Source organism: Eurosta solidaginis, chromosome 2 (assembly GCF_040869045.1).
Source record: "Eurosta solidaginis isolate ZX-2024a chromosome 2, ASM4086904v1, whole genome shotgun sequence".
Classification (NCBI taxonomy): domain Eukaryota; kingdom Metazoa; phylum Arthropoda; class Insecta; order Diptera; family Tephritidae; genus Eurosta; species Eurosta solidaginis.
The window spans coordinates 225,643,049-225,654,081 of NC_090320.1; positions in this window are offsets into that span (position 1 = coordinate 225,643,049).

The following is an 11,033-nucleotide window of genomic DNA, read 5'->3' on the forward strand; positions in this document are numbered from 1 at the left end:
TACCCTGTCGGAAAATCAACAACACAAAGCAGTTTAGTTATAACCGTACCAAGAACGGAGTTTTTTACATTTGGGTTCAACATTCGAAGGAAACCAGATATAAAGAATTATTGAGTTTTGTTGTACTTAAGTACGATTTAAGCAAAGCAGCCGAGTATTCGATAAAAAGTTTAAGCTTACAAATATCGGCATATTTGTCGAAGCTGGATCAAAAGTGGAACACTTCTGGAAGACATAAGGAGCGATTTTTGAATTAAAACTCGGAGTGGCTTTTGGGTCCAGACTTCACATTTACAATAACGGTGGATTCAAAGTTGCATTCAGACCAACCAACCACTTCTACAGGTAACCCCGGCCCCGGAAGACGAAAGAAGGACTTTGTTAGCTGCAGTGAAAAAACCAAACGGCGTCGAGTTGATGACCTCTTGCAATCTAGAAGTCCTGGTGAGTTACTTTATGCGGCAGAAGTATCAACGCGTATGTCCGGCAACAGAAATGTTGCTAACATTATAAAAAAGTCACAGGAAACCACTCAAATATCCGGCAAAAAGATGACATGTGAGCCAGATGCAAGATGCTTGAGCAATGTAGAAGCTTTAGCATTAGGCCGGGTCGATTTGTGGGGAGGCAAAAAAATCGCCCATTGCTCTGTGAAAATCATATTCTAGGGATCAAAATAAGAAACTTTGCCGAAGGAACCATACCTCTAAAACGAATTCTGATGTCCCCCCCCCACATGCTCGAGAATACGAAGTTTCCGTAAATCACAATATGTTTCTAACAATGATTGACGGAAAAGTTTGCAATTTGACTGAAACTTCTTCCGCACAAAAGTGTTATATTTGTGGTGCCACTCCAAAAGATATGAATAATGAGTTACGGGACTTTACGCCTAACCGAGATAATCTTGGTTTTGGTTTGTCTACTCTCCATGCATGGATAAGATGTTTTGAATGCTTGCTTCACATAAGTTATCGCCTCGAAGTAAAAAAATTGCAGCTTAGGAATGAGGTAGATAAAGAGAGTGTAAAGCTACGTTCCAACGAAATCCAGAATAAATTTAAAAGTGTACTTCGATTGATAGTAGATAAACCAAAACCAGGTTTCGGCAATACCAATGACGGCAACACTGCTCGTAGGTTTTTCGAAAATGCTGAGGCTAGTGCTGAGATTACGGGATTGGATGTAACGCTCATCAAAAGATTCGACACTCTCCTTCGCGCATTAGCATCTGGGTACAATATAAATATCCAAAGACTTGAAAAATTTGCGGTCGAGACTAAAAAACTAATCATAGATCTCTATCCATGGTTTAATATGCCTGTTACAGTTCATAAAATCTTAGTGCATAGTACTGATATTATAAAATCAGCAATTTTACCTATTGGTCAACTTTCTGAGGAAGCACAGGAACCCCGTAACAAAGATTTGAGACGATTCAGGGATGTTAACACACAAAAGCAGTCGCGTGAAGCCACGAATAGAGATCTTATGAATATGTTGCTTATAACATCGGATCCTTTAGTTAACAGTTTTAGGGAGATACCTAAGAAAAAATTTAAAAGTCTGACTTCAAAAATCTTAAATTTACTGTCCCCCGATAATGGTGAGGAGTCAATAAATACTCCAGTTGTTTCAAGCTTTCACAGTAGTGTTGCTGATGCTCATGACTATTCCACAAGTGACTCATCGAATGAAAGTGATGATACCGCATAATAGCATAATTATAAAAGATAACCCACCCTACAACTTTTTGTTGGATCAGGTTTTATTTAATTTAAATCTATTGTCTTTTCTACTTTGTATGAAACTTTACTTTTAAGTTTTTGTATTAAGTAATTTTCACATAATTAATTTAATTATTTACATTGTTATTATTATTGTAATTCACTTTTACATTCCTGACTGGTACTATAAAATAATTTTGGAAAAGTTGTAGTGCCAGGATGAATACTCAAATAAATACAAAATATGTATGTACATATGTACAGTCACTCACATAAATAAGTAGACACCCCTTTTTGGACAATTCTTACAATTTTCGCTTTCGCAAATTTATTTTAACTAATTTCACATAAGAAAATTTGTCACGATCTATAACAAAAACTAAATTATATTTAAAAAATGTTTGAAAAATTCGACGAATTTTCATAAAAAATTTTAATTTTTTTTCGGAATTTTTAGAATTTTTTAGAGTATTGAGATTTGTAGTCCATTCAATTAAAGTACAATAAAGTAATATTCTTAAGTCCTTTAATTTTTTTTGGATCTATGTCACTTATTCACATGAGTTACTGTATACGAAATAAGCAAATGTATGCATATGAAGTAAAATTTTGGAAAAAAATTAAAAAAAAATATATGGCTGAAAAAATGACGTAGTTGTAATAAATGACTGCATATGAAACGGAAATTCTCATAAAATAATTTTGTCCAGCTAGCTTGTTCTACACGAAACACTGTGCGTCAGGGCATTGTGTTTCAAGCTTTAGACAATTCGTTACGATTTTCGGTTTGTTTGAAAGTTAATATTTGCGCATAAGCATTTTTTTACTTTTGTGAAAGTTTAAACGAATGTGTGTGCATTTGAAAAATAACTTAAAATAATTAAAATCAGTGAAAGTTAGTTTTTACGAATTGAAAAATGCCGAAAGTGCGAACGCGACTATCCCGGAAAACACCGCACAATACACTAACGGTTGCTTCGTATCGTGTAGAAGAACGGGTGCGGGCTTATTTGTTTTACAATAGATGCGCCGAGTTTGATTACCATGCAAATATAGATTATCCTAATTCAAAAGACCTTCAAATAGGAATAATGAATGTAGTTTGTGTACATTGCGGTGCGAAATAATGAAGTAGCGAGGCTCCAGGCCTTTGTTGTGCGGGAGGTAAAGTTATTATTTCTAATGTTCAGGAGCCACCGTATCCGCTAAAGTCCCCATTCTTGGTAATCATCCATTATCAAAGCAATTTCATGCCGACATAGAAAATTCAAGAGGCAGGTATACCACCTCATTGGATCATTATTGCTAGAACCGGATATACTTGCTAAATACTTACAAATTTATTTTATTTCTGAAGCTGACCAAACATCTATTCGCTCATGAATCCTCCGTTAAATGTGGAAGTTATTGAAATGCTTCAAAATTTATTGCACATGTATAATTCATTAATTTCAAGCTTTAAGTTCAATATAGAACGTATGTCCACGCCCGAGTCTGCGAATGATTTTCGGTTAGTTATACACGCGGACAAATTACCGGCTAATGATCACAGAGAACGATATAATGCATCTTTAGTTAATGAAGTAGCCGTCCTTTTGATAGACAAAGACAAGGGGCCTAGAGATATTGTATTGCACTGTCGCACAGGGCAACTCCAACGAGTCTCTAAGCTACATCGAACGTATGATCCTCTTCAATATCCGACCATGGTTGTAAGAAGACGGATACTGTTTGAACATGCCAAATTGTGATCAATCAAAATATATATCTTGCATGCAGTTCTATGATCACCGGTTCATGATCAGAGATAACTGTTTAAATCACCTTCAATACTCCGTGGGCATGATGGCAACAAAGATTTCCGAAAGATTGAATTTTATACTTCCATCATCATTTACGGGCTCAGCGCGTTATATGCAGGAAAAAACACAAGACGCAATGACATATGTACGTCATTATGGACGCCCTGATTTATTTATAACATTCACATGTAATCCTGAATGGCCAGAAATAAGTCAAGAGATTTTTGATTCACAAAAGTCATAAGATGAACATGATATTGTAGCTAGAGTTTTTCATTTAAAAATGAGAAACCTAATGTTTATTTTAACCAAAAATGCATATTCGGAGAAGTTAGGTGCCACACGGTCTCAGTAGAATGGCAAAAACGTGGGTTACCGCATTGTCATATATTGCTTTGGCTGCAGATGAAAATTCAACCGCACGAAATAGATACATTATTTGTGCTGAAATATCCAGCCAACGCGATGACCCACTCCTGTACGAAATTGGGTGAAAAATATGATACATGGACCATGTGAACAACATAATATATTTTCCCCATGCATGGCAGATGGTAAGTGTGTGAAGAGATTTCCCCGCAATTATAGCGCTGAGACGCAGTCTGGCGAAGATGGCTACCCAACCTACCGTGGACGATGTCCTGAAAACGGAAGTAATACTGCCGACCTTGATGTACATGGAGCTATGACAATAGATCCTTATTGCTCTGTACTCCTGCGATGGTTTTCGGCACATATTAACGTTGAATACTGTCATTCCGTTAAAGCTATTGAATACATTTGCAAATATGTTAATAAGGGCACAAATCAAGCTACATTTTCTTTTCAAAATACTTCGGATGAGATTCAAAAATATCTCAACGGTCGGTATATAAGCACTTCAGAGTCTTTCTTGCGTTTTTTTGATTTTCCCATCCATGAGCGATATCAACAAACTGTTGTACACTTGGCAGTGCATTTAGAGAATGGGCAGCGAGTGTACTTCTCGGAAGATAGTGTACACCCAGTTCTGGAAAACCGCCGTAAAACTACGTTGATAGCACTTTTTGAACTATGCGCTACCGATTCCTTTGCGAAAACACTTCTTTATCATGAAGTGCCGTCTTATTATACGTGGAGCAATAATAAATTTTCCAGAAGAAAGCGCGGAATATCTATTGAAGGTAACCCAGGGATTAAAAAGGATTCGGCGCCTGGTAGAGTTTACAATGTACACCCCAATCAAACGGAATCTTTTCATATACCTTCATTGCTTCTTAATATTCGAGGTCCTACCTCTTTTGAAAGCTTGAGGACTGTAAATGGTGTAGTTTTCCCAACTTTTCAACCCGCTTGCAGAGAACCACAACTTTTGGAAAACGACGACAATTGGAAAAATACCATAGCTGAGGCAGCTCTTTTGTATTCGCCGCCAGGGCTAAGAGTTATTTTTCATTTTAATAGTTTTTTGCCAGCAGTCAAATGCTGAGATATTATGGAACACCTTCAAGTATGACTTCCTTTTCAATGAACGCAGAAGGCGTAACGATCCCGATCTACAAATTTCTGAAGATTTAATAAATGAAGGTTTGAAAAAATTTTACGATAATGACTGAATAAGTAGTTAACATTTCTTTTAAGGTTTGATTGACATCGAGGACAAAGTAATAGGCCTTTTCGAAAAAGATGTATCCAGTTTTGGGTTGCCTTCCCGAAATCTTGATTTTCAATGATCGGAATGCTCTTTTGAGACAATCCTGAGGCGCCCATGTGACTTAAAATATTTAAATGACTACCTTCAAGCTAATATATCGAAAATGGTTTCGGATCAGCAGCTGACATATGATAAATTCGTTGACAACATTGAAAACAAAAGAGGTTAAGCATTTTTCTTAGATGCTCCTGGTGGTTGTGGAAAACCCTTTTTACTTAATCTTCTTTCCGCATATGCCAGATGTAAAGGTCACGTGGCTGTAGCATCATTAAACGTGTCCCTCCAAGAAGAAAAGGTTTGTTCCATTCGAAAGAACGGGTCACTCGCTAAAATAATACAAGAGGGAATTATAGTGTGGGATGAGTGTACAATGACTAACCGAGCACATATTGAAGCAGTAGATCGTACATTAAAAGACCTAAGATCAAACGACAAACCCTTTGGTGGGATAACAATCCTTTTTGCAGGCGATTTTCGTCAGACTTTGCCAGTAATCGAAAGGAACTCGAGCTGGTATTGTTAAATCGTGCTTCAAATCATCGTTATTATGGGTTCAGCTCGAAAAATTGTGTCTGCGAACAAACATGAGAGCGCATCTTAACGGAACTATAAGTACATTTCCCCAGGATTTATTAGATATTGGAGATGGTAAAATCTTCACTGAGAATGGCTACTTTATAGTAGATTCAAAACTTGGGAATGTGGTACATAACGTGAGCGAATTAATATCAGAAATATTGAAGAGCTATCCAGCAAGCCATATACTTGGCTATGCGAACGGGCTATCATTTCACCAAGGAATAAGACTGTAGACGAAATAAATAACATAATTTTAGATATAGTTACTGGCGAAGTTAAAGAGTATCAAATGACACTGTTCTTAATAATGAAGATGCCGTACACTATCCAATTGAATTTTTAAATTCGCTTAATCCCTGTTTATGTTTCACCCATGGGCAGTTGAATGTTGCAATATCGAGAACTGGGAAGCCTCAGAATCAGATAATAAAACTAACAAGTAAAGGTGTCTAATTATATACTCAACGCGAGCTTCAATTGTACATTTCATTTCAGATAAATAACTTTTCTACATAACACGTGGCACCGCCTGTTTAAAAAAAATGTCTCCCCATTTCCTCTTACAATAAAACTTGATAAGTGAAACATCATTGATTCAATAATGACTTTTTCCGGTCAATTTATTTATAGAATTAAATTTTGGTTAGGCTTTTTTGACCAATGTATTTTAGATGCAAAATAAAAACTTTATTTCATCTTTCTACCCGACGTTTCGCTAGTCTCTCTAGCTTCTTCAGGGGGATATCTGTTTATTTAGGAAAAACAACAAAAAACATTAAAGCAAATTGTTAAAAACCGAAATGAAAACTAATATTACATCACATTTTTATATACACATGAATACATGATAAATATCACAAATAAACACGTAACACCCTAATAAAACATTTATCACACTTACATATTTATATTGTTTTAAATATTAAATTATTCTAAAAAATATTTGTACCATTCTTTAGTGGTATCCTTGTCATACTAAACTAATATATTTGACTATAGACATAAAGTGTAGGCAGCGGCGACGTCATCGGTATCTTCCTTTTTATTTATTGTTTTGTCTCTATTTTGTAAAATTCTTAAGCTTTCCAATGATAGTCTGGTTTTTCCTTGTTTGTTTTTATCAAGTATCCGTATATTCGCTAAATCAGCTGTATGGTCGTTTTCTGTTGTGTGCTGTGATAATGCTGTGCTTTGCTTCTTTTTCTTTATATCAGCTGTATGTTCGGTTAGTCGAACTTGTAACGCCCGTTTCGTCTGACCGATGTATATTTTGTTGCAGTCTTCGTTTTCATTGCCTTTGCATGTTATTTGGTAGATTACATTGCTTTGCTGTAGTTTTTCAATAGGGCTTTTTGTTCTTGTGAATATCGTCGATAATGTTTGGTTTGATTTGTAGCCTAATGATATTTTCAGTTTGTTGTTGGTGAGTGTTTTGCTAAAGTTTTCTGTGAGTTTCGGTATGTATGTTACACTGAAATATTGTTTTGTTTCTGCCTCTTCTCGTGTTGATTTACTTTGTTGGCTGTTTATTTCAATTACTTTTTGTTCAGTCAGGCTTTTTATTAGGGTGCTCGGATAATTGTTATTTCTTAAAATTTCGTTCATTTTACTAATATTTTTGTTCCAAAATTGTTTGTCGCTTATTGTTAGCACCTTTTTAATAATATTTTTTGCCGTATTAATTTTATATTTTAGGGGCTGTGAAGAATGAAAATTAATGAGACGGCCGGATGATAATGGTTTTGTATACCAATCAAAAATTAGGGTTCCTTTGTTGTTATGTATTCTTATGTCCAGAAAGGGAATGGTACGATCTTTTTCCATTTCGTACGTGAATTGAATGTTTTTATGGTAGCTGTTAAGGGCATTTAAAATTTGTTCCAAATCATTTTGTTTTACTATCGCGAAGATATCGTCCACATATTTGACTAGAAATTTAATACTGATGTTAAGATTTTGCTTAAGTGCCTTAAGTGTGTTGTCAAGTAAATCATCCATAATTATGTCAGCTATTGTCGGGGAAAGTGGGTTGCCCATTGGCATACCAAAAGTTTGTGTGTAGTTTGTATTATTGTGTATAAAATAGTTATTTTCTAATAGACAAAATTTTAGTATGTCATGAAACTTGTTCTTTGGTATATTAGTTGTGGGCTTAATTTGGTCCCATTTGCTCATGATTATGTTTATGGCTAGATTGGTGGGAATGTTTGTGAACAGGGATACTACATCAAAGGACACTAACACTTCATCTTCATCTACATGTATATCTTGAAGTCTTTCTTTTAATCTGAATACATTCTTGATATTGTATTCTTCTGACGTTACATTTTGAATTTTTTCTTCTATATATTTAGAAAATTGGTAGCAGGGTACATTTACGGAGGACGATATTGGACGTAGGGGCGTATCGGGTTTATGGATTTTTGGCAGCCCATAAAGCCTGGGTGCAATGGCTGCGGAGCAGAATAATTTAAAGTTTTCACTTGCGTTGATGTATTTTTGTTTATAAAGATCATCCACTATCTTATTATTTTTCTTTTGTAGGGAGTCTGTTGGGTCAGCTCTGACTTTTTTGTATGTCTTTTTGTCGTCTAATAGCGTGTCCATTTTCTCCATATATTCTCTTTTGTACATTACCACTGTTTTGTTTCCCTTGTCTGCCTCCGTTATGATGATTTTGTTTTTGTGTAAGTTCAGGAAGGACTTGCTTTTATTGTACGCTGTTGTAATAAACTTTTCCATCGCATTGTTTTTTATATTCCTTTTGAATTGGAGAATTCGGTTGCTCAGTTTATTTCTTGCCATTTCTTTTGCCTTATCGTCGTTCAGTGCTTGGATAGCTTGCTCCATTTCAGCTATTATGTGTATAGGTGAGAAATTCGTTTTTGTTGTAAAAAAAAAAAAAAATGTAAGGCGCGATAACCTCCGAAGAGATCTAAGGCCGAGCTTCTCTTCCAATTTGCGTCGTGCTCCTCTTGATTTTCCCTACAAATTGGTCGGACGGGACCTACATGTTTTATGCCGACTCCGAACGGCATTTGCAAAGCAGATGAGTTTTCACTGAGACCTTTTCATGGCAGAAATACACCCGGAGTGCTTGCCAAACACTGCCGAGGGGCGACCCCGCTTAGAAAAATTTTCTTCTAATTGAAAAATCTTATTGCTAAAGTTTTGATGTTGCTCTTCCCGGGAGTTGAACCCAGGGCATACGGTGTGATAGGCGGAGCACGCTACCATCACACCACGGTGGCCGCCCGTTTTTGTTGTAGGTAATGTGAATTTCTTCCCTAGAGATAGTAGCCATTTTACTTCTTCAGGAAAACTTATTTTTGTGTTGTTGACGAACCAATCGTTGTTTGTCCGAATTCCTAGGTTGCGTAGTTGTTGTTCTTTTAAGGTATGTATTTTCGATGCGTGCGCAATAAACTGAGCAACCGAATTCTCCAGTTCAAAAGGAATATAAAAAACAATGCGATGGAAAAGTTTATTACAACAGCGTACAATAAAAGCAAGTCCTTCCTGAACTTACACAAAAACAAAATCATCATAACGGAGGCAGACAAGGGAAACAAAACAGTGGTAATGTACAAAAGAGAATATATGGAGAAAATGGACACGCTATTAGACGACAAAAAGACATACAAAAAAGTCAGAGCTGACCCAACAGACTCCCTACAAAAGAAAAATAATAAGATAGTGGATGATCTTTATAAACAAAAATACATCAACGCAAGTGAAAAGTTTAAATTATTCTGCTCCGCAGCCATTGCACCCAGGCTTTATGGGCTGCCAAAAATCCATAAACCCGATACGCCCCTACGTCCAATATCGTCCTCCGTAAATGTACCCTGCTACCAATTTTCTAAATATATAGGAGAAAAAATTCAAAATGTAACGTCAGAAGAATACAATATCAAGAATGTATTCAGATTAAAAGAAAGACTTCAAGATATACATGTAGATGAAGATGAAGTGTTAGTGTCCTTTGATGTAGTATCCCTGTTCACAAACATTCCCACCAATCTAGCCATAAACATAATCATGAGCAAATGGGACCAAATTAAGCCCACAACTAATATACCAAAGAACAAGTTTCATGACATTCTAAAATTTTGTCTATTAGAAAATAACTATTTTATACACAATAATACAAACTACACACAAACTTTTGGTATGCCAATGGGCAACCCACTTTCCCCGACAATAGCTGACATAATTATGGATGATTTACTTGACAACACACTTAAGGCACTTAAGCAAAATCTTAACATCAGTATTAAATTTCTAGTCAAATATGTGGACGATATCTTCGCGATAGTAAAACAAAATGATTTGGAACAAATTTTAAATGCCCTTAACAGCTACCATAAAAACATTCAATTCACGTACGAAATGGAAAAAGATCGTACCATTCCCTTTCTGGACATAAGAATACATAACAACAAAGGAACCCTAATTTTTGATTGGTATACAAAACCATTATCATCCGGCCGTCTCATTAATTTTCATTCTTCACAGCCCCTAAAATATAAAATTAATACGGCAAAAAATATTATTAACAAGGTGCTAACAATAAGCGACAAACAATTTTAGAACAAAAATATTAGTAAAATGAACGAAATTTTAAGAAATAACAATTATCCGAGCACCCTAATAAAAAGCCTGACTGAACAAAAAGTAATTGAAATAAACAGCCAACAAAGTAAATCAACACGAGAAGAGGCAGAAACAAAACAATATTTCAGTGTAACATACATACCGAAACTCACAGAAAACTTTAGCAAAACACTCACCAACAACAAACTGAAAATATCATTAGGCTACAAATCAAACCAAACATTATCGACGATATTCACAAGAACAAAAAGCCCTATTGAAAAACTACAGCAAAGCAATGTAATCTACCAAATAACATGCAAAGGCAATGAAAACGAAGACTGCAACAAAATATACATCGGTCAGACGAAACGGGCGTTACAAGTTCGACTAACCGAACATACAGCTGATATAAAGAAAAAGAAGCAAACCACAGCATTATCACAGCACACAACAGAAAACGACCATACAGCTGATTTAGCGAATATACGGATACTTGATAAAAACAAACAAGGAAAAACCAGACTAACATTGGAAAGCTTAAGAATTTTACAAAATAGAGACAAAACAATAAATAAAAAGGAAGATACCGATGACGTCGCCGCTGCCTACACTTTATGTCTATAGTCAAATTTA